The sequence below is a fragment of the Peromyscus californicus genome, unplaced genomic scaffold (genome assembly GCF_007827085.1).
Source record: "Peromyscus californicus insignis strain IS unplaced genomic scaffold, ASM782708v3 Scaffold_22__1_contigs__length_63687245, whole genome shotgun sequence".
Lineage (NCBI taxonomy): Eukaryota > Metazoa > Chordata > Mammalia > Rodentia > Cricetidae > Peromyscus > Peromyscus californicus.
Window position 1 is genome coordinate 21,679,567 of NW_026294525.1, and position 19,892 is coordinate 21,699,458.

The 19,892-nt window shown below is 42.5% G+C and overlaps 1 protein-coding gene across 9 annotated transcripts in view; it reads left to right on the forward strand.

Moving 5' to 3' along the window:
• The first annotated feature begins 12,867 nt into the window (after positions 1 to 12,867).
• The window catches only part of Plagl1 (PLAG1 like zinc finger 1), a 43,893-nt gene continuing 36,868 nt past the window's right edge, over positions 12,868 to 19,892 (forward strand). For 3 of the 9 annotated variants that reach the window (XM_052751058.1, XM_052751059.1, XM_052751057.1), the window contains exon 1: positions 12,868 to 13,061. The gene's annotated coding sequence lies outside the window, so the exon portion shown is untranslated. The remainder of the gene's footprint in view (positions 13,062 to 19,892) is intronic. The other 6 variants (XM_052751053.1, XM_052751054.1, XM_052751051.1 and 3 more) reach the window with 2 other exon arrangements.

Consider the following 19,892-nt stretch of genomic DNA (forward strand, 5'->3'; position numbering starts at 1 on the left):
ATCAATGAGTTTGACTTCTCGTGCTCTGCATATAGGTGAGGTCATGGGGTACTTGCTTTTCGATGTTCAGCTTATTCACTTGACAAACTCTTCACTCTTCTCTTTAAAGATGGAAAAGTATTCCATTTGGATGTATCCTGTGTTTTTGTTTTTTGAAACAGGGTTTCTTTGCATAGCCCTGACTATCCTTGCCTCTGCCTCCTGAATACTGGGATTAAAGGCAAATGCCACCGCCACCCAGCTGAAATCTTTAAGAAGATATTCTACTGTTGATTAGTACATCTCACAATCATCAACAGGACGCCTTAATGCATTCTGTATTTTGACTCTTGTATAACAGGACAGTGAGTGTGGAGAAGACCTCTTTTGCACACATTGATTTCCCATCCTTCGGATACATATCCCACACCCTCAGGAAGGCTTTTGTGGTTTGGTAGCTATAAAATTATGTTATTTGTAAGGAATAGGTGCCTTCCTTATCCTTGCTGTGTACACCTCACAGTGGGAATGGTACTAACTTTAAGTCCTTTTCCAGGTAGATTCTAGTAGGTCTCTCTCTCTTTTTTTAAAAAAAGATTTATTTTATTTATCATGTATACAGTGTTCTGTCTGAACTTATCCCTGCAGGCCAGAAGAGGGCACCAGATCTCATCCTAGATGGTTGTGAGCCATCATGTGGTTGCTGGGAATTGAACTCAGGACCTCTGGAAGAACAGCCAGTGTTCTTAACCTCTGAGCCATCTCTCCAGCCCTCTAGTAGGTCTCTTCCCAGTAAAAATTACTGTTTCCCTTTTTTGTAACACTGTAATTATGGCTTTTGTAAGGAGACAGATGCTAGACTATGTAGATGAAAGACTATCCAATTTTCCCTAGTAGTTCATATTCAGTTTTGGGTATTTGATAGTTATCTTATTTAGGCCTCTTGTTCTGGGTCTCTTAGTAGGGTTTTTCTCAGTTTAACTTGTACAGATAACAGATTCCTGGTCCTCCACCCCACCCCCACCCCCACCCCCGTGGGGTTGTTTTCCTCTGTACTTTGAAGATTTAGCTGATGACTTTGCAGCAGCCCTCACCTTGACTTTGCTCCCGAATACTTCTGTGTTGAGCTCCCAGTTTACTTACCAGTCCTCCACTTCTCAAAATGAATTGTGTGTTCATGTTCATATTTATGCACTTGTGTGTATATGGATGCACATGGGTGTTTATACATGTAGAGGTGGGGACAAAGTTTTGCTTGTTTGAGACAGTGTCTCTTCTTGGCCTGAAATTTACCATATAGGCCAGGGTAGCTGGCCTGTGAGCTTTCAGGGATCCATCTGCCTCTGCCTCTTTGTCTCACAGATGGCCACTATGAGCCTAGCTTTTCACTCAGGGCCTTGTGAGGCCAGCCTTTTAGTGATGGAGCCATCTCCCCATCCACTGAAATTACCTTTTAGAACTCACTGAACTCTCTCAGCTGCGGCACATGTCTCTCCTCTAATGTTCTTGTTTCAGCAGCATTTGGAAGGAAAGGATCTAAAAGGGTCGTGTTATCCTGCTATATCCTTTTATATGAGAACAGGCAGCTGAGAGGCCGAGGACTTATTAGCTCAATGGCAGAGTGCTCGTCCAGCCTGTGCAAGGCTGTAGTTTTGACCTTCATACTGGAAAAAAAAAAAAAAAAAAAAAAAACAAACCCAAACCCAAACAGGAAAAACAACTGATAATAGGTTTGGGATGTAGCTCAGTTGGGAATGTTTGCCTAGTCACAAAGCTCTGGATTCAGTCTTTACCACTGCATAAAACCAGATGTAGCAGACAGCTGTAATCCCAGTATTTTTGAGGACAGCTGCATAGTGAGTCTGGGGCCAGCCTGGAGCTACATGAAACTCTGCAAAGCAAAACAAAAAATTGAATGAAAAAGTGAAATAAAAGAGGGCATGACTACTCCTAAAATATGGAGAAAATTTTTATTGTAGTTATAAGGGAGAAAGCAGGCAGAGAGGGAAGAGTCCAGGCTAAACATGGCTGGCAGTTTAAACCAAACCAGAAGAGGAGTGAGGGGTAGGGAGAGCAAGAGAAATGCCACAGACCAAGAGGGATGGCCCAGGCCAAAAGGCCAACATAGCAAAAATGGCGGAGTTATACAGGTATCAGGCTTGGGGAAGGGAAGCCGAAACCCAGGCCCTGAGAGGGAGAAGTTTAGGGAAGGGGTTGGAGAGTGAGAAGTGCTGGGAAGAGCCACAGGTACTGAGTGATGCTGGGAGTGCTGGGAGTAGCCACAAGCACCAAGGAATGCTGGGAGAGCTGGGAGGAGCCACAGGTACCAAGGGATGCTGGGAGGAGTCACAGGTACCAAAGGATGCTGGGAGAGCTGGGAGGAGCCACAGGTACCAAGGGATGCTGGGAGAGCTGGGAGGAGCCACAGGTACCAAGGGATGCTGGGAGAGCTGGGAGGAGCCACAGGTACCAAGGGATGCTGGGAGAGCTGGGAGGAGCCACAGGTACCAAGTGAGATTTTTCTCAGGGTTCTTTGAGACCTAACGCAAACAAGCAAAGGAGTTGCTATTTTTGGATTATAAAAAGCACTTATTACTTTCCCTTTTTCCTGTTATCTTCTTGCCTATTTGCAAATGAATTTTTTGATGAAATTTTAATTATAGTTGGTAGAAAAGGAGAGTAAATAATCAGCATATGACATCTGAAAACTCATTTCTTTTGCTTCAGAGGCTAGTGTTTTGTCAATCATTATCAGTTTGCGGCCCTGGTTTTTTTTTTGGTTTTGTTTTTATGTTGGGCTATAAGAAACAGGAATGAAAATTGATACAGTTGAATCTACTTTAAATCAATGCTCACCAATCCCAGTTACTTATTAGTAAAAGAAAAAGTGGAATTTTCTCTATTTTTAATGCCATCATTTAGTTTCATATGAAACCCTGAATTCTCCTACTAAAAATACCTAATTTATGTTTATCCTGTGTCTGGAGTTATAGGTCAGTGACAAAGTATTTACTTAGCATGTGAGAGGCCTTTGGTTCAATTCCTAGCACTTAAAGAAAAATAACCATAAGAGGGAATATATACCTTATATAGTTTGAGTCAGGAAACATGTTGGTAAGAAAGAAATGAATGAAAAAAATACATAAACTGGGTATAATGGCCTATGCCTATAACCCTCATCCTGGGGAGTGAAGCACTTATCTAAGTTACTCCTTTATCAATAAAAACTCGGGAGTCAGTTATTGAGAAGGAAACCTGATCGATCCACAGAGCGATGGAGAAATGATCAGCTGACTCTGCCTCTCCACCTTCCCAGATCCAAAAGACCCTTAAATCTTTCTAGGCCCCTCCCTATTCCTTCCTGTGTTTCTCTAGCCTAATCTGGGTCCGCCAAAAACTCTATGGTTTATTTGGTCTGCTGAACGTGGACTCTGCCCTCTGATTCAAGGCTTAACTTTATTGGCAGTCTTGGAATGAGTGTGAACAAATTCCCCACCACAGGGAAGTAGAGACAATAGGACCAAGAGTTAAATAAAGGCCAGCCTCCACCATGAGTGAATATGAGGTCAGCAGGGTGAAGGTTATAGGCATATGCCACTATACCCTGTTTATGGACTTTTTGTATTCATGTGTTGAAGATTAATTTATGTGTAATAAGATGTTTTTATTTTAAGTGTGTTGTTATTCAGTATCATATGGCAAACAGACCCACATAAATTCACCAATCAAAATATGGATCATCCCCATCACCTTAAATGGTTCTTTCATGATTCTCCAATGTCTACTTTTATTAATTTTTTTTATTTATGTGGATGGTTTGTTTTGTCTGCATGCATGTCTGTATGTGTGTGCTTGGTGTCCATGGAGGCCAGAAGAGGGCATTGGAACCCCTGGGACTGGAATTACACATGATGGTTAGCTGTCACATGGGCCCAAGTTATTGAACTCAGATCCTTTGAAAAAGTAGTGCTCTTAATGGGTGAACATCTCTCCAGCCTCTAGGTTGTTTTCTTTTTTTTAAATGGTTAACTGACTTACTACAAGTGTCACCAAGAAGCTGTGATAGAATATCTGGCATAACTTAAAAGAGGAAGCATTTATCTTGGCTCATGGTCTCACAGAGTTCCATTCATGGTTGCTGGGCACCCACGTGTCATGGAAATGGGAGCCTGTGGTTGGTAGAGGCTGTTCTTCAGCTCTTGGAGGACAGGAGATGAGGGCCAGATAGTATCCCAAGAACATATCCCTAATGATGAACTTCCTCCAACTAGATCTTATATCCTCTCCCCATCTTCCAATATCATCATATCATAAATATATTAAGGTATCATTCCACTGATTATTGGAGAGCCTTTAGAACATATCCAGAGAGAGGTAAGCCTCACTCATCTCCTTTTGGTGTTTTCTTAATCTACTCAAGCCTGGCCTCTCAGGCTGTTTTTTTTTTTTTTTAATTTTTAGAAATACGGGTTGGTGCCTCAGTTACTCCATGATTCTTGCATTCTGAATGCTTCCAATGCCAGCACCGTGTAGATAATCATAAGATCTGCCTCTAGCTCCAGTATTAATCTTGGTCCCCTTGACCTCCTTTGTCAACTTGATACCTGAACACATCGCTTTAAGCCATAACATTTTACCTCTCATTCCCAAAGGGCTTGTGTACACCCTATAATGCAAAATATATTCATCCCAAATCCCTACAGTTTAGCAGCCCCAACATTATTCAAAAGTTGAAGTTCCAAGTCTCCTCTAAAACTCAAGACACACTCTTAGTTGTGAACATTCAAAGTTGTGTACTTCCAGCATATATTGCCACAGAATAAACGTTCTTATTCTAAAGAGGGGAGACAAAGACACTAGCAGGAATGGATAGGACCCAAACCCAGCAGGGTCAACATTAAATATCACTCCATGTCTGGCATCTGGTGTACGGTGTGTTGTGATGTTAGGTTCAATAAGCTTGAGGGGCAGTCCCACACGACCCGTTTCTCAGACTGACTTCATTTTTTGCAGCTTCCTTGGTAAACAGTCTATGTTCCTAGTCCCATCAATACCCTGAGGTCTCTATTGCAGCTTAGGTTTCGCCCATATTTCTTCATAAGTCACTCTCTCAGGGACGGCCTGCAGAGACTCCTATCCTCTTACACATTGCCTAGCCTCTCAGACTTTCTTTAGAAATATAGGTGGAAGCCTCTAGAAGAAGGGTCACTCTTGATTCTTCCGTTCTCCAGGCATGCAAAGCCAGCTTCATGTGGATGATGAGAAGGTCTGCTGTCAGCTGGAGTATTCTACAGGTCTCTTTGAACTACTGCAAGAATCCTTGAGTACCTGAGAAGCTGAATCCTGGAAGAAACTTCCCTAAGCATCTTTCAGGTGATTTTACTCTTTCAAATTCTGGAGGCTGGGACAGACAGATAGCTCAGTGGGAAAAGGTACTTGCTACCAAGCCAGACTACCTAAGTCCTATCCCTGGGATCCACACGGTGGAAGGAGAGAACGGATTTCTACAAGTTATTCTCTGACCTCCACATGAGCACAATGACAAGCTTACCTCTTCAAATAAATTAATAATGAAACAGTGTCTTCAAATTCTGGAGACTGTCTTCAGTGGAGCAAACTAATCCCTTAGGCATTCTTGAGCAATCTTTCATATTGTCCCAGTGCAAAGTCCCTGGATGGTTTTTAATGGTGTTAATCCCATCCAAACCACACTTTTCTTATCCCCAATTTGACACAGGCTTTTCTGACCAAACTGTAGGTTTTCCAAGTCTTTCTGCTCTACATTTTGCTACTAATAGTTACTGTAAACCTGACTAAACATAGCTGGCAATAATCACAAGAAAAAAAGCCTAAATCCTGTGCTGCCTTGAAAATTCCTCTGCTAAATTAATTGTTCCACAACCCCCGTTTGCCTCCTACGACATTTCAGGGCACAGACAAAATATACCCAAGGTTTTCTGTAGGAATGCGACACAAACGGCCTCTAGTTATGCATTTTTACTGCTCATACTCAGTACATTCAGAATGTGCTGCTCACATTCTGGCTGTTTGAGATTTCACAAGAATCACCCATTAAGCTCTACTTACAGCGTTCCAGGGTTTCTGTAGTTGACATCTCTAAACTTTTCTGAATTCCTCCTCCTCCTCCAAACCAGTTCCAAAGGCTTACCAGCCACATAGTCAAGATTTAATGGAAGCAGTGACCAGGCCTTCAGAACCAATTTTATGTATTAGTTACTTGGAAGCAGCTGCTTATAGAAGAAAGGGTTATTTTGGTTTGTGATTTCATGAGGGTTCATTTCATGATTTCTTGGCTCCATATACTTGGAAAGACCATCACTGTGGTGGAAACATCACCATGGTGGAAGTATGTAGCAGAAGCTAATTTTCACTTTTTGGTACACAGAAAGTGGAGAAAAAGAGATAATCTGAGTTTTGTTATAGCTTTGACCTATACATGTGATCATATAGAATGATGGTTCATGTTATTTGTCAAACTTGACAGGTTTTTAAATTACTGATATGGGCCAGGCAGTGGTGGTGCATGCCTTTAATCCCAGCACTCGGCAGAGCCAGGGAGATCTCTGTAAGTTCGAGACCAGCCTGGTCTACAGAGTGAGATCCAGGACAGGCACCAAAGGTACACAGAGAAACCCTGTCTCAAAAAAACAAAACCAAAACCAAAAAAATACTGATGTGGACCTCTTGGCATGTCTGTATGTGTCATGTGTATGAGGTGGGTAATCTTGATTATGTTAATTGGTGTGGAAAGACACACTCATTTTGGGTGGGACCATTCCTTAAGACATGGATCCTGGACTGTTTAAGTGGAAAAGAGGAGCAAAGAAGCAAGCAAGCATGCATTCATCTATTTCCTTGTACTTTTTTTTTAAAATTGCAGGTTCCAATGTGACTGGATGCTTCAAGCTTCTGCCACTGTGATGTCTCCTGCAATGAAGGATTGTAACCTTGAACTGTGAGCTAAAATAAAATCACTCCCAATTAATTTTTTTCTCAGAATATTTTATCACAGAAACAGTAGAAGAAACCAAGACATCTGTAATATGTTACTTTTCCATATCATTTCTTGGGTACAGAACCCTGTTTTATGTATCCCTTCATTCTGTTAAGAATATCAGTGGGCTTATTTTATTGCTGACATTTGAGTTTCCAGTTTGGGACCCATATGAACATTTGTGTGCAAGGATTTGCATAGACATGGTATCATTTCTCTTGGCTAAGTAAGAGTAGGAGTCCTGGATTATTAAAACAAACAAACAAACAAACATCTTTAGCTTGATAAGATAATATTACAGCCAAGCATTGTGGTTCACACCTAGTATCCCTACTACTTGGGAGGCTGAGACAGGAGCATCATCAAGAGTTTGAGGTTAGTTTGGACTACATGAGTTCCAGGTCAGGCTGGGGTATAGCACTGAGACACTGTCTCAGAGAGAAAGAGAGAGAGAGAGAGAGAGAGAGAGAGAGAGAGAGAGAGAGAGAGAGAGAGAGAGAGAGAGAAGAAACAAAGAAGCTTTCCAATTTCTTTTCCTTTCAGGGATGCTTCCTTTTAACTGCTGGGGTGTTTTTTGTTTTTTGTTTTTTGTTTTTTCACATGGTAGCATTATCAGTCTTGGTAATGACTGCTGTATTAGTGGGCATATAGTGGTATTTTAGTTTATTTTTACTTTGCACTGGGGAAATGATTTTACAAAGTGTCTTTTGTGTGACTGCTAGATATCTCTATGTCCTCTTTGGTCAGCTTCTTTCCACATGCTTTGCTCATTTTTATGACATTCTTATTGTATGATTGTATGTCAAGCTGCATGAGCCCTTCAAATATTCTAAGTCCCATGCCCGTGATGTACATTGTTGATATTTTCCCCCAGCACAAGGCTTGTGTTCTCATCTTCTTAAGTGGTCTCTTCTGAAGAACTGATGATTTTATTTTTGGTAAATCCACTTACCAATTCATTCTTTCAGGATCATTGTTTTGTGTAGCCTGCAAAACAACTGTCTGTCCCAGGGTTTTGTCTAGATAAGAGCTGCCAGAAGTGTGAGTCATACGTATCAGCTTAGATTTTTTTCCAGTAGCCACAGTAAAATGGTAAAAACAGCTTCCTTCAGCAAACTCGTCATATGCTTTATTCAAGCTAATATATCTAAAACATTATCATTTCAACATGTCATCAGTACAAAAATTATTTTTAACACGTATTAATGTATTTGTTGTGTGTAGTGGGACACACAAGTGCCATACAACATGCTTGTGGAGGTCAGAGGACAATTTTGTGGAGTCAGTTCTCTCCTTCCACCAGGAATGGCATTCAGGTTATCAGGTTTGTGTGTCAAGAGCCCTTATTTGCCGAGCCATCTTGCCACTCATGCTGTGAAATTGTTGACGAGACACTGTGCATTGTTTTTAATCCAGGGTCCTTGAAAACTGAAGTATAATTTTCCCAGGCTAGTTCATCTCAGTTTGGACTAGCCACAGTTAGAGTGCTAAATAGACTAGCGGCTATTGTAATGAAGAAAGCAGTTTTGGAAATGGTATCTCGCCTATGTTTTATGTTGATCTGTGATCTAGTCTGATTTCATTTTCTTGTTTTAAATGCAAGTAGAGGATCCCCCCCCCCCCCCCCCATGTAAACAACCAGTTCCCACACCATTATTCCTTTTCCCAGTTTGATTATACTTCTGCCAGAAAATCAACAGGTCGTAAGCTGAGAGTGATGATCATACCATTCTCTCATCCCAGCACTTAGGGGGTAAAGGCTAGAGGATAAAGAGTTCAGGGTCGTTCCCCAATACATATCAAGGTCAAGGCTAACTAGCATGGACTGCATAAGGCCCTGTCTGGACTCAGTATTCTGCTGCCTTTTTTTCTGATGCTAGTCCCGTCCAGTCTCAGTTTTTATAGTTTTATAGGAAACCTGAAGACCAGATTGCATCTGCCTTCCAATTGCCTTTCTTCTTCCTCCTTTCCCATCTTTCTTCCACCTTCTTCCTCTTCTCTCTTTCATTCTCCCTCTCTACTTCCCTCTTCCACCCTCTTCTTCCTCTTCCTTTCCCTTCTCCTCTTAAGGACACTCAGACCTATATTTTAATGTTATTTTTTTTCTCCTCTGTGTTCTTTTGTTTCCATATAAAGTTACAATCAGTCCACCAGATTCTACAACCAAATTAGATCTGGATTTACCAGTGCAGAGGATTAAAAGGTAACACCTTCCCCAACACATGCACATTCATGTCCTAATCCCTGGGGCCTGTGGTGGCTACTTTGTATATAGTGGGAGTGGAGGGGGGGCTTTGCATTCTAAATTAAGGATTAAGGTCCAGCAAGGACCAGGAAACCCATAGGTCCAGTTTTGAGGCAATTCCAAATGAAAACATTAGGTACTATACTTGTGTTGAAGTAATTAAAGTGGATCTTAAAGACAGTGCAATGACAAGTGTCTTTATAAGATAGTCATAGTAAGACACCAATCAAGACAATTTGGAGGTGAAAGCAGAGGGGGACAGAGTGGCCCTAAAACCGCACAACAGCTACCCAAACCGGCTGGAAGCAAGGAAGGATTCTCCTCAACGGCCACTAGAGGGTGCACGTGGTCTTTGCTGATACTTGTTGTTTCAGACTTCTGCCCTCTCGAATTGTGAGAAAATAAGTTTCTTGTTTTGAACCAGCCATTTGTGGTAATTTATTGTGACAGCTATAGGAAATGAGCCCACCCATTAGCAGGCCAAGGAAGGTCCCCTATAGCTCAACTTTTTGTTTTCAAGAATGAATGTCAGATTTTGCTCAATGTCTTTTCTACATGACTGAAAAATGATACTGTCGCCCATTATTTGGTTATTGTGTTCATATTTTGTATCAACTGTCTGTTCACATGGTGTAAATATTAGAACCATCATAGCCGCTGCCCCCAGAAAGAAAGAGTCCCTGATAGTGAAGTGTTCTGACACATTTTATTCTAGAGTAAATTTCAGCATCAGTCTTCATGGTGTTTTGTTTGATAAGGAAAAATAATCTTTTTTTCCTGCGAGATTCTCATGTAGTCCAGTATGGTCTTGAACTTATTATGTGGCCAAGGGAGACCTTGAATGCCTTGAATACCTAATCCTCTTGCTTCTGGCTCCTAAGTGCTGGGGTCATAAAGCCACCATGCCTGCCTGATAAAGACATTTTAAGAAGTTAGTGGAGAGTCTGTGGAATGAAACAATGCTTGGAAGTACTTTAGAAAAAGAGAATAATTACAGAGTTTCTGACTGCTGAAGGGACCGCCGTGGAGACCCTCTGGTTCAGTTTCGCCATGAGAGACATGTTTGGCATCTGTGCTGTTTCAAAAATGAGAGGGTTTCCTGAGAAAATATCATGTGTCATTCTTTAAAAAAAAAAAATACAGCTTTGATGGCACTGCTGAGTTGCAGCCATGCAGTCATGCAGTCCAGCATGAGCTGTACAGCACCCCCACCTCTTCCCTACTTTAGTGTAGCGCCATTATTCCTCACTGGTTTAGACCTTGTAGAGATTTATTTACAACCTCTGTCCTAAAACCTTTTGGGGACTTGGCGTTTCTGAGGGAACGTTTAGATGTCACGGATACCAGGGCAACCCATTCATATTCAAAAAAGACCTCTGAAAATAGCATAATAGAAAAAAGGCTTCATATGATTTATTATCAATGAGAGATTCCTGTATAAGCATATTTCAGGAAAGCATGAAAAAGTCCCAATTAGACCACCCAAGGGAAAGAAAACAGTGGGTAAAATAACCAAGGAAAGAAAAAAAAAATCCTGCCGTCTTATTTTTCTTTGCCTTTTCCAGACAGGGTCTCACTACATGGTGCAGGCTGGCCTTGAACTTTCCCATTCTTCTGTTTTGGCCTTTAGGGAGTTCTGGGATTACAGATGTGCTTTACCTGCGGCAGTTTTATGGTGTCCAATTTGAGAATAGATAGCAGAGCTCAGATTTATTAAAGTGTCATGTGCACACAATGTGCCTATATCCATCCTGTCTTCCCACCACTCTGAGACACGTTGGGGGAAAAAAAATCAGACTAAATCCTGAGAAGTCACAAAAATCTTGCACACTGGAAAGCAGTCAGTAGCATCCTTGTGAAGTGTCCGGGAAACGGAACACTTAATACTGCCATTCAGTTCACCTCCTGGAGTGCCGTATTCTACTGAAAACCCCAGCGGGAGTTCATGGAAAGGGGCTGCTTTCTAGCGAGGAGGGGTCTGGTGCAGGGCTGGCTGTACGATTTACCGAGTTGCCTAGGCAAGCTCCTAGGCAAGCTGTATTTCCAATCCTAGCTGTTTCCATGTGCTGTCTTCCTATCACCCGTTCTTGCCTTAAACCTAAGGAATTCACAGGAGAAACAGTCTATAAAAACAACGCTCAGTCCTAACACGGAAGCCAGTTCAGATGTAACAGGAATGGAATATTAAACTCATTAAAGAATGTAACTCAAAAATTAAAAGATCACGATATATATGGGATGGGGGGGGGCGGGGGAAGGCCGTTCGGTGGTTGATAAATAATTCTTCAGGCATTCAAGCAGAAAAACCGACTGACCTCTGAGGAACGCGTATGCAGGATTCAGGCCTTTACACGGAGATCTTTCTTCAGTAAGGCAGTGTATTGCAAGCATGTAATACCAGCATTTAGGAGGTGGAGGCAAGACAATCAGGAGTTCAAGGCCAACCTGGCCTACACGAGACCCCTGCCTTTAAAAAAAAAATCTACAAAGAAATTGCTTTTGGGTTCTGTGAGATTTTATAAGGCGTGAATTCAAAATATCCGTGTTTTTTTAATCGACATGTAAAGAGAAAAGCCTATTTTTCTTTATCGTGGAAGTCACATACTTAAGAAAAATGGCCTTAAGGAAAAAGATAGCCCGCTTTCTTTACCAGATAAGTGCAATCCGGGAAAGGCTTACTACAGTGACCATCATGTTCCTTGAAATCTCGAGTTGAGACCGCACGTTTAGCTGCTAAGGAGCCTAAAGCAATGGAGTCTGGGGTGAGGGTAGGAGAAAGGGAGCGCGCAGATTAACCGCCTCTCTCGCTTCGGAGACCGTGAAACTGAAAGGAGTCGGAAACGGCCGTGTTCCTTACTTTTCCCACTTAACATTCACGGACCTCTAATAAGCACAGCCTTAGAAGGACGAAAGCAAATGCTGGAGATTCGCTTTGGGCTCCTTGTAAACTCAAATGATATAAAATATTTTAAATGTCTTTAAAGAGTGAACAATGCGAGCCTGTGGCCGCAAAAAACTGCTTCCAATCCATCTTGTTTTCTTGCTAGTCAACAGGGAGAGTATGGATTCTCGGGGGGGGCTGTCATGGGACTTGGGATATTGACCCTCAAAGCTGTTAGAACCCGGTGTGGCCCACACCAGCCGTGGTACCACCGATCACGCAGGGACTAAGTTTTTTCGGCCTCTGGCTGCAAGCTCCAGCTCACGATGCATACCCCGCCACCCCACCCCACCCCACCCTGCCAGTTTTCTGGTTTGCGATGTGGCTGAGGGTGGATCATCCTGGGTAGGTGGGTAGGGGGGGGGAGAACGGGCGCAATCAACCCTCATCACGGCTGAGTGAGGCTACCTGCGCCAACGCGGCACCTAGGCGACCTTGGCTTTGCGCATACAGCCGATGAGTCACCGTGGCGGGCTGCCTGCGTGGCTGTCCTCCCCCGCAGACCCCTGAGCTCCAAACGGGGCCTCCTGCTCCCACGTGACACGGGGGGGGGGGGAACCCAGCTCCTCTCGCAGCCCCTCCCGCAGCCTCGTCCGTGCAGCCATCCCGTTGGCTGCCTTGTTGCGCGGCAAAGCCCACGGCCTCTGCGATTTGTCACTCAGCTGGGGCAGGGACCGCCCCGAGCCTTGATAAAGCCGCGGCTGGGGCGTTCTCCGTCCTCACTCGCCTGGCAGGCGGGAGAACCACAGCGGGAGGCGCAGCCGCGGGCACGGGGGCTCGCGGCAAGCGGGAGGAGAGCGGAGACCCGGGCACCTCCGGGGTGCCGACATGGCCGCGTAGGCTGCGAGCGGGGTGGCCTCGCCTGAGTCCAGCTCGGGTGGGTAAGTAGGTGGGCGATCGGGGCACTTTCGGGGGGGACGTGGCGCGGCAATGCCGCGGGGTGGGTGGCTGTGGGTGGGCTGCCGCGCTCTGCGCGGACCTGAGGGTCCCGGGCCCCTTCGGGCACCGAGGTGATAAACTCCGAGCACGGGTTTCCCGGCTGCAGCTGTCAGGGATGCAGGGAAAGGCTCCGGGGTCCCTCCGAACGGTGCTAAACGCCGCGCGCGCGTGCCGCGCTGGCTCGCACCCGTGGCTGGGTGGTATGCGGCACTTAGCCGCGGTCCTTAAGCCCTGGCAACACTCTTGAACTCCACAAAAGGCTAAAAAAGAAAGTCGGGGGAGAAGTGATGGGCGTCCGTTTCGGGGAAGCGCACTTATTTTTTGATGCTTTGGCGATCACTGGGCGCTCCCGCTTGTGCTCTTAAAGCTCTTTGAAAGCGTTGGACTCCTAAAAATTCCTCGGAGAATTCAAAGTGCAACTTGTGGCCTTTTCTCCAGTCCGCGCATCAACTTTAAGGACGCTAGAAAGGGTTTTCCGCTTTGTGCCCGAAAAGGGGTCCGAAAATGGTGGGAATCCCCCGTAACAAATGTGCTACTTTGATGTTTTAGGAATTGAGTAAAAATTAAAAATAGAAATGTCCCAGCTTAGGTCCTTTTTCTAAGGATCTTCCTCTAACCCCACCCTCTAAGGCAGCTTCGAGGCCCCTCCTGTTAGCGCTCTGGGGCCTCGTCGAGGTTCTGCTCCCCGAAGTGTGCCCCCCCACACTTTTCCTTTTCCTTCTGCGTATTAACCCATCGGTCTAGGGTTGGAGTCTCCGGCTGCTTACTTAGCACATGGTAAGTGATTAATATTTTAGTGACGTATGAACAAGATAAAATCTGTTGTTTTGCGGTTTTCGCTCTAAAAACAGCGGGACATTTACATACTAGTAAATGAGAACGTTCATTTCAGTCAAGAATCGGAGTTGACGACATTTGGCATCTGCGTTTCTCGACCTCACGGTCCCGTGCCTCTGTACACATCCTACAGAGGAGCGTTGTTACAAATGTGAAGCTCGTATTTGTGAGTTGCGCAATCATTTAAGTAGAGAGTGATAAAAAAAAAATGAAAATCGCAAATGGAGAAAATGTCAGAATGTGTCTCAAGCCAGAGGGTCTTTGTTTTATGATCACCCCCCCCTCTTAGTTTTATACACACATGCGTGTGTAATGGTTTTCTAAAATGTCATTCCTTACTATGAGTCATGGTCAAAAAAGTTTAAAAGCCACTGCCCCAGATACATTTTTATATGCACCAGAGGACATGTACAAGAAGGCTTACTGTGTAGTACCACAGAGCTGGACAACGCCTTCATGTCCATCTGACGGGGAAACATAAATTATGTACCAGTCATAAAATGGAACACGGTACAAGAGCGAACGAGGCACGTCTGTGTTTCCACACAGACGCCTCTCAGTGTTGAGGAGGAAAAAAAAAAACCAAGTTACTGAATATTGCATGATTTCATCTATGTGAAATTCAGAAGCTGGCAAGCAAAGCCATTGTTTAGGGAAGCGCAGAGATATTAAAAATCACAAAAGGAAAAATGTAAATTAATGCAATGAACGTTGTTAATGGTCACCTCCCTTGGGGGGAGCCAGTGGGTGTGAGGGAGCACTAAGGAAGGATTCCTGGGAAGCTAGAAAATGCCTCATCTCTTGACCAGTTGCCAGTGACCTGAGCCACGTTTCAGGATTAATAACTGTTAAATGATACACGTAGGTCTAAATGTTAACCCCCACCCCCCAGAATATATTAAAGAAAATGAAGGGGCCTGAATCCAGGGCTTGAAATCTCATATTTTCCACTGCGTCATAAAGAGTCTTGATCAGGGAGAGTTACCTAGGAAACATAACAGCATTAAGATTGCATTTCATAATTTCTTTGGTGGGCACATTGCTATTCATTAAATCCATTATGTATTTCTATACATTAAAAATTTTAATGTACTTTTTAAAGTACTTAAAAGAAAATTGAAATCATTCAATGTGCTCTTTTTTAAAGTAACTTTAATTTAATTAAGCAATTTAAGCACAAATGAGGTTTTTGTTATGAAAAATATAAATACTAAAAAGGTAACAAAGCACAAAAATTGTGTAACCCTTCACTCTGGGTTTTAAAATGCTGGCATGTTGTGGTATTTATTTCAATTTCAGTTATTCAGTGGCTTCGGGCCAGATTTCTAGTGCGCAACCTCCACATGTAACTTTATATTTTATTATGTTACACACTTGTACACTACAGACCAGGACATTCCCAACATTGCACACATGTCTCATGGGGAACATCGTTCTGGATGCAGGTCGTGGTTGAAGAAACTTTCAAATAAATAAACAGACTTTCATCTCTGTGGCGTGTGTGTCTTGATTTATTAAAAAAAAACAAAAAACCTCGGCTGTTAATGAAATTGATTCCACAGTGATTTCTGAAGTGTTTACAGTTTGCGTTTTGTTCACAGCTATGGAGCTCATGCACATGTGGGTGTACGTGTGTGTAGGTTTTGTTGATGTGGTAAAGGTAACACACGATTAACTGCATTTTTTTTTTTCACCTAGGAAGGCAATTGTCCCTATGCCAGGGGCTTGGTGTGCCCCCTTGGCTATGAGCGATGCTCAGATTAGCCTGGGCTTGCTTCTGGGCTCTGTACCCATTTGTCATCTGGAAATATGACAGCTTTTTATATGCTGTTGCTTTGCATGTAGTATGTGGTCCTGTTTTAAGAATTAAACATGTTTTCCTTGTATTTTTTTTTTTATTTTTTCCTTTCACTGTGAGAGTCTTCAGAGATATTCTCTAGCTCCAATGTGGAAGGCTGGCGAAGTGTCCCACTTGTTCCTGACTTCCAACCTGCTCCCCAGTCAGCACATATGTCAATACCACTGATCTGCTGACTGGTCTTAATTGTTCCTTATATGATCACAAAGAATGTGAAATCAAAGGCTTTCTGGACAAGCTAATGTGTGTATTGTGTGCACACATATTTGACACTTTGAGATGAAGTTTCTTTTTCAAGCCTGGGAAGTTTTCCCCGTGATTCCATTCTCCCCTGAGCACCTACATTTTTTTTTTCCTGTTCGTTAGGAACCACATAAAACTCCTTCATGTATTTTTTTTTTAATCTGGCTTTTATATTTTTTAAGCCCTGTTGAATTCTGGATATTATTTCTTTAGATCAATATTCTAGTCATTCAATTTGCCCTTTTCTCCAAATTGAGCTACAATGTACTTGCAAATACAAAGTATGGAAAAGGCAAAAATAAAGGGTGTGGCCCGATGAAATGCCTAATGTATATATATGCCTGTGTGACTATCCAGATGAGGTCATAGGCCCTTTTCATCCCTGCTCCTTCCTATGGAGCACTGACTCCCCACTCTACTGTCTTGATTTCAATCATCAGGAACTTGAAAAATGTAGTTTCCTTTTCTTTTTGTTTCCCCCTCACATTGTGTTCCTGAATGCCATTCATACTGCATTATAAGGTCCCCCCCCCTTTATATATGGGACTGGCAAACTATTAACCTATTCCAGCCCATTTCATATTTTCACATAGCAACTTTTATTGGAACATGGCCAAAGCCTGTTTCTGTGTTTATTACTGTGGGACCATCTGACCCACAAAGCCTAAAGTATTTACTTTCTGGCTATTAACAGGAAGTTTATTTGCCCCTCTTCAACAGTATTCATGACTAACACTTGAGCCATTTTATTTTTTATGAGCATTTGAGATGCTTTCAATATTGGACCGTTACAAATTGAATTGCTACGATGTTCTTTCTTTCAATTGAATTTACTTTATTTCCATGATGCATGCGTGTGTGTGTGTGTGTGTGTGTGTGTGTGTGTGTGTGTGTGTGTGTGTTTGCATGAGTTCCATACAGGTAAGTGCAGGTACCTGCAGAAGCTGGAGACGCTGGGATCCCCCCTGGAGCTGGAGTTCCAGTAGGTATTGGGATCTGAAATGGGGGTCTGTGCAAGAGCAGTACTTGCTCTTAACTGCTGAGGCATATCTCCAGCCCCAAATGGTGGAGATATGTCTCTTGGGTACAGGTTGAATGTCCCTCATCTTAAAACCTCGTCTTTCTGAATTGCTCCATCTGCTGAGCTTTTGAGTACTAATATGCCACAAGTGGGGAATTCCACGCCTGGCTGCACATGAGGAGTCTCAGTCAAGCACAAATGAATAAAAATAGTGTATTAAATTGCCTTCAGGCTATATGTATGAAGCATATATGACTCCTAACTGAAGGGGGCTGTGTAACTCAGGTACATGCATACCCAGCACCCCTTGAGGCTCTGGGTTCAATACCCAGCCCTACAAATAAGTAGGTAAATTAAGTGTATTTTATGTGTAGACTTAGGTCCCACTCCAAAAATATCTTATGGATATTAAGATTTTTTTTAAAACCTCAAATGATAAGGGACACACAATCTGCATAGCCCAAGAGGTTGGATTTATGGCCTTTGTGCAGGTTTATTGATTTCTATGAGTATTTATAATGAGTAGCATTTACATTTTTTTTGAGACAGGGTCTTACTATGTCTAGACTTGCTAGTCTAGAATTTAAGATGTAATCCAGCTGGCCTTGAACTCCCATCTCTGCCTCTGGGTGCTGGAACATCACAATTTTTTTTTTTTAATGAAGAAGTACCTGTTTGAATATTTTGCAAATTTTAAATTTGTGTTTTAATTCTTAATATAGTCTGGAAGGGAGACTTACCAGGTACATGATTACAATTTTTTTTTTTTTTTTGAGACAAGGTCTCACCGTGTAGCTCTGGGTTGCCTGAATCTCCCTGTGTGAATCAGGCTGGCCGTGAACTCTTGGAGATCTGTCTGCTTCTGACTCCTGAGTGCTGAGGTTAAAGGCCTGTGCCATATTACTAGTCTACAAATATTTTTTTGCCTCTAGAATTTAGTTTTCTATTTGCCTAATTCTCCCTCCCACCCCTCCCCCACCCCACCCCACCCACCCACCTGTGTGTGTGTGTGTGTGTGTTGAGGCTCAAGTCTAGGGCCTGACACAGGCTAGGGAAGTACTCTATCACTGAATCACATTCACATTCTGGCCTAATTTAATGGTTCCTTTTGATAGAATTATTTGTATGAAGTACAGTCTATCAGGGTGTTTTGGGGGTGGGGGAAGGGGCAGTAGTGTTTCCATGAGCCCTGCCCGTAAATGATTTCACAATCTCATTTACCTGTGGCTTCTTCCTAAAGGTCTGTCTGTATTTTTAGTTTTCACAGTGGATCTGTGATTATTGCTATTTGATCCTGGTGTATGCGTTAAGGCAGGATCAAAATGGCGTTTTTCCATGTGGCCAAACAACCACTCTATAAATTAATTGAAAAAAAAAATCTGGTTTTCATCAAATGATAGCAGAGTCCTCGTTGAACAATGAAAGACCATGTGGTTGGGCCTATTTCATAATGTTTTTTCTCTTCCACTTAGATTGCTTTTCAATTCTTGAGTTAGTATCAGGCTGTTTTTAATATAGTTTACAGTAAGTTTTTGTTTCTCAGTGCTAAGTGTTGAACACAGGGGCCTCATGGCTCTTAGACAAGCACTTTACAATTAAGCTACATTTCTATACCTTTGGCATAGTAGCTTCTCTTATTCTCCCTCTCCCCCGTGTGTGTGTGTGTGTGTGTGTGTGTGTGTGTGTGTGTGTGTGTGTGTGAAAGAGAGAGAGATGTGTGCACGTGTACACATCAGGTGGACAAATATGGAGGCCAGATGTTGACCTGTGTCTTCCTCAATTGCTTCTCTCCATCTTGGCGTTTGAGAAGGCTGTATCAGAGACCCTGGAGCTCATCCTTTTCCTAGACTCTCTCCCGGCAAGCCCTGTCTCTCCTTCTACCCTACTGAGGTTACACATGAGTGGGGCCAGGCCTGACTCTTCATGTGGGTGTTGGGGGTCTAAAGTCTTTTCCCCACTGTGCCCCCTCTCCAGCCTTCGATTCCCCCCCCCCCCCAGAACTTACAGAAATTCTTTGCATTTCTGTGCAAACTTTAGGATGAGCTTACTGGGCGTGGTGGCCCATTGCTTTAATCCCAGCACTCTGAGTTCAAGGCCAGCCTGGTCTACTGAGTGAGTTCCAGGACAGGCTCCAAAGCTACACAGAGAAACCCTGTCTCGAAAAAAAACCAACAAAACAAAAGAATCTGTCAGACTTTTATTTATGATTATTGTACTAACTTTACAGAATAATTTTTAGAAACTTGTCCATTGCCATATCTATTAATATCATAATGGAACATTAGTATTTATGAACATAAATATATAGTATACCTTTCCATTTTGTAAATTCTTTGGTTACTCTTAGTGTTATTTTGTTATTTGCTATACTATATAGAGGATTTACATATTGTTATATTTTATTATTATTTAGATATTATATTATCTCATATGTATTTTATGCTGTTATATTTTTTCTCCCAATTTTACTTTCCATTTATCTTGATCAGTACAAAAATAGTAAATTTTTGTGTCTTGATCTTGTATTTTGTGACTTTGCCAAATTCACTCATTATTTGAGTAGTGTATATTTTTGGGAGGATTTCCTAAGTGTATAATTATTCCATATGCAAAGATAAAAATAATTTTTAAAAGGGTGTCTAGCCATAATATTTCTGTTAAATGTCTTTTGGAGGTTTTTGCTTGTATAATAAGACAAGAAAAAGGAAACAGAGATTGAAAAGGTATATTTAAGCCTTGAATTAAAACAGTTACAAAATTACAAAAAAAAAAAAAATTAGAATTAGAGACTTTTTAGATTTACCAAGCTAGTGG